This window comes from Onychomys torridus, chromosome 21, assembly GCF_903995425.1.
Source record: "Onychomys torridus chromosome 21, mOncTor1.1, whole genome shotgun sequence".
In the NCBI taxonomy this organism is placed as follows: Eukaryota; Metazoa; Chordata; class Mammalia; order Rodentia; family Cricetidae; genus Onychomys; species Onychomys torridus.
The window spans coordinates 17,202,065-17,206,466 of record NC_050463.1 but is presented as its reverse complement, the minus strand read 5'-3'; the positions used below and the strand labels follow the sequence as shown (position 1 = coordinate 17,206,466).

At 43.2% G+C, this 4,402-nt stretch overlaps 1 pseudogene; it reads left to right on the top strand.

The window, feature by feature from the left end:
* Window positions 1-862: 862 nt before the first annotated feature.
* Window positions 863-2,984, top strand: LOC118571488 (annotated as a pseudogene).
* The last annotated feature ends 1,418 nt before the right edge of the window (window positions 2,985-4,402 follow it).

Genomic DNA, 4,402 nt, shown 5'->3' with positions numbered 1-4,402 from the left:
TAAACAGAGAATTCTCAACAGAAGAATCTCAAATGGCCAAGAAACAGTTAAAGAAATGTTTGTCATCCTTAGCCATCAGAGAAACAACTCTGAGATTCCATCTTACACCAGACAGAATGACTAAGACCATAACACAATTGACAGCTCATGCTGGAGAGGATGTGGAGCAAGGGGAGCCATTGCTGGCAGGAGCCGCAAACTTGTACAACTACATTAGAAATCAATATAGTGGTTTCTCAAAACAATAGGAATCAACCTATCACACGAATAAGCTATACTACTCTTGGGCATATACTCAAAGGATGCTCAATCATACCACAAGGATGCTTGCTCAGCTGTATTCATAGTGGCTTTATTTGTAATAGCCAGAGCCTGGAAACAACCTAGATGCCCCTCCACTGAAGAATGGATATAGCAAATGTGGTATATTTACACAATGGAGTATTACTCAGCTATTAAAAACAATAGCATCATGAAGTTTGCAGGCAAATAGATGGAACTAGGAAAAAAATCATCCTCACATTAGGCAGAGCTCGGGAAATGCTGGTGAGAGGCAGGAAAGATTGTACAAGCCAGAGGGGTCAAGGACATCACAAGAAAACCCGCAGAATCAACTAACCTGGCACCAGAGACCTCACAGAGACTGAACTGACAACCAGGGAGGCATCATGGGAATGACCTAGGCCTTCTACATACATGGGACAGTTGTGTAGCTTGGTCTACTTGTGGGACTCCTAACAGTGGGAACAGAGGCTGTCCCTAATGCTTTGGCTGACTTTTGAGACCCTATTTCTCATACTGGGTCGCCTTGCCCAGTCTTAATACAAGGAGAGGAGCTTAGTCCTACCACAACTTGATAGCCATGGGAGCCCCGCCCCTTTCTGAATATAAACAGGTGTGGATAGGGGAGGAGAGGAGGTGAGGAGGAAGGAATGGGAGGAGAGGAGGGGGGGGAAACTGCTATTGGAATGTAAAATAAATAAATTTAATTAATTAAAAAAAGAATTGAAAATGAAATATGATATCTGGCCACTTTGGTGGTCTAAATTAAAATAGCCCTCACAGGCTCTTAGGGAGTGGCATTATTGGAGGAGTGGCCTTGTCAGAAGAAGTGTGTCACTAGGGGTGGGCTTTGAGGTTTCAGAAGTCCAAGGCAAGCCTAGTGGCTCAGTGTCTCTTCCGGTTGCCTGCAGATCCAGATGTAGAACTCTCAGCTTCCAGCACCCTGTCTGCCTGCACACCGCCATGCTTCCTACCATGATAATAATGGACAAAATCTCTGAACTGTAAGCCAGCCCCAATTATGTTTTCCTTTATAAGAGTTGCCATCAAGTGTCCCTTCGTAGCAATAACACCCTAACTAAGACAGACCATAATGGACTTATATTAGACTGTAGTAACAAAAATATTTAGAAAAAAATGTTCAAGTATTCAGAAATATGAGTTCAAGAATGAGAAAGGATTTTTAACTGAAGGGAAATGAAAAAATAAAAACTGAGAGCTAAGGGGAAAGCGATATTTTAAGATAAGAATAATTCACAGTGCTAAAAAGATGGTGTCACAGTAAGTGGTTCCAAACCATACTTAATAATTATAAAAAGAGTTCCTGGGGGTGTAGCAGGAATCTTAAAGAGTCTTATTAATAAAATCAAACCTGAGGCCAGTTGTTGGGGTGAATGCTGGAAGATCAGAGACGCAGAACAAGCCACAGCTTCCTCACCTTGCCAGTTCTCAGCTGGTCTTGTTTCCTCAGACTGGAAGCCTCCAAGTCCTCATCCAGAATGAATCTCAGCTGAACTGCTGCTCCAAAGCCTAAAAGCTTAACCAGCCAAATGCTTAACTAGCTCTGGTGCCTGGTTTTCACGCCTTATATATCTTTCTGTTCTCTGCCATCACTCCCTGGGATTAAAGGCTGGATTTCTGGGATTAAAGGCGTGTGCTACCACTGCCTATCCTGATGTTTAATATTGTGGCCATCCTGCTCTCTGACCCCAGATAAGTTTATTTCGAGGAACACACAATATTTCGGGGAACACAATACCACCACATGGGGGTTTCTTTCCACTGTGAACATCAGGGCTCTGGCCACTTCCCTCAGGCCATGACCTAAAAAAATGGCAACCTGAGATCCTGTCTCATCCCAGGAAACCCAGTCCGACTCCTGCCCTGAAGCTGGAGGACCCATCAGCCTCTTCCAGCCTGCTGAGGGAGAAGAACAGCAGGAAACAATTGCACATATTGATGAAGTTTAAAATGAAATGGACTTAGTGAACAAGCCAGGGAGGAGATTTTGAAAGCAGAACAAAAATATAACGGACTCCACCAACCATTTTTTTTTCCAGAAGAGGTCAGAATTGATCTACAAAATTCCAAATTCTTGGGTAACATTTGTCAATCATCCACAAGTGTCTGTACTGCTTGTGGAGGAAGATGCAGAGGCTCTGCATTACTTGACCAGAGCTGAAGTGACGGAATGGGAATACGTTAGACCAGGTTACAGAATAGATTTTTATTTCGATGAAAATCCTTACTTTGAAAATAAAGTTCCCTCCCAAGAATTTCATCTGACTGAGGTTGGTGACCCATCTTCAAAGTCCACTGAATCATCAAATGGAAATCTGGAAAGGATTTGACGAAACACTCAAGTCAAATGCAGAATAAGGGCCAAGAAGAGGCAGCAGGAAGAGCCAGAGAACCACTTTACCAGTTCACTGACCATTCTGATGCAGGTGCAGGTGAGTTAGGAAAGGACATCAAAGATGGTATTTGGCCAAATCTCCTTACGGAAGTATTTGGTTCCTGATGTAGATGATGAAGAAGGGGAGATAGATGGTGACGGTGGTGGTGGTGGTGGTGGTGGTGGTGGTGGTGGTGGTGGTGGTGGTGATAAAAAAGAAGAGGAAGGATTGGAAGATATTGATGAAGAAGGGGATGAGGATGAAGGTGAGGAAGATGCAGCTGATGATGAAGATGTGGATGACTAGCACAGAAGACTGATGGATTCCAGCCTTCTCTTTTATTTTCTCTTTTTTAGTTTTCTCCAGTCCCTGGGAGTAAATTGCAGTCATCCTTCCCAATCTCTCTTGTGCTCAGTTGCCCTGTTTTTGAGGTCTCTCACTTCTCAACAGTGGTTCTCAACTTATTTTGGAGGAAATGCCTTGAGCAAAATACAATAGGAAAAGAATCTCCACTTTTCTGTTCTAAATTCATTTTTATCCTTTTCTTGTCTCAAACTGTGGAGTAAAGACCATCACCGTGTTCTGTGGGAAATAAGAAAAGCCCTCAGGCTCCCAGGGCTCTGCTGAAGTGTGGAGGGTGGAGGGTGGAGGGTGGAGGGTGGAGGGTGGAGGGTGCCAGGTCCCTGAGGTAGTGCATGGAATTCTAGTTTTTTTCCTTTCTCTGGATAATGGGCTCAGAGATTACACTGTGTCTCTATGTGAATATAGTTAGCATTCACCAAACTGTATCTGTCTACTTTCTCTTGTTTCATGAAAAGTGTAAGGGGGGAGGTATAGAAGGCCATCAAAGAGTTGGTTTGAGGTGTCTGAGGGGTGTTAAGTGGGCACTTTTGACAACACGGCTTCTCCTTTGGCATGTTTCATTGTGATGTTTAATGGACATCCTTGCAGGTTAAGATAACACTTTTAAAATAAACTTCCCTCCTAATGAGGACCTGATCCCTGCCACTCAATGGGAGAATTAGCAGCTCCTCTGGGGTTTTATCTGGAGTTGACATTCTTTCTATGTTGTAGCTTCATTTTTATTTTTTATTTTTGTTTTATTTTCACCAGAAGGAAAAGGCTGCTAATTTTAAATGTTGAAGTGTACAAGTTGCTTTGTTACAGTGAACCAGTGTGTACACAAAGGACTGGATGCTTCTCTGTCAGAACAGATGCTCAAAATGACCTTCAACATTTGACCTACATAATGACATCATGTCAAACTTCGTCTCCCTAACTTCATATGTTTTTGATAGGCACTTTGCAGGATGACCTCAGGGCTAGGCAGATGGAGTTAAAGGGATTTGAATCATGTTTTAATGTCTCCATAACTGAGAGATGTGGGTGAATTTTGCTGCCAGGGACTTTTACCCTTGATTTTTAATCTCAATTTGTCACTTTTAAAAAATGAGCCTTTAGTTACCAGGATATCACGACAGCGCCTGCTCCCACTGTGTCACAGATCTGTGACTCTAATGCCATCCATTCAAAAGACAGCTGCTGGCATGTCTTCAGTGGAAATGTGAACTGACCAAGAAAGTAGGCTGTCAGAGTCGGCAGTCCATGGGGTGGTCGGGAGTGCTGTGTCCCGGGTCTGTAGCAGAAGCTCTCAGATGTGACTCTGTGAATCTGAGTGGGTGAAGAGCTCTGTCTGCTCAATGTCATTGTGCAAAGAATAATGT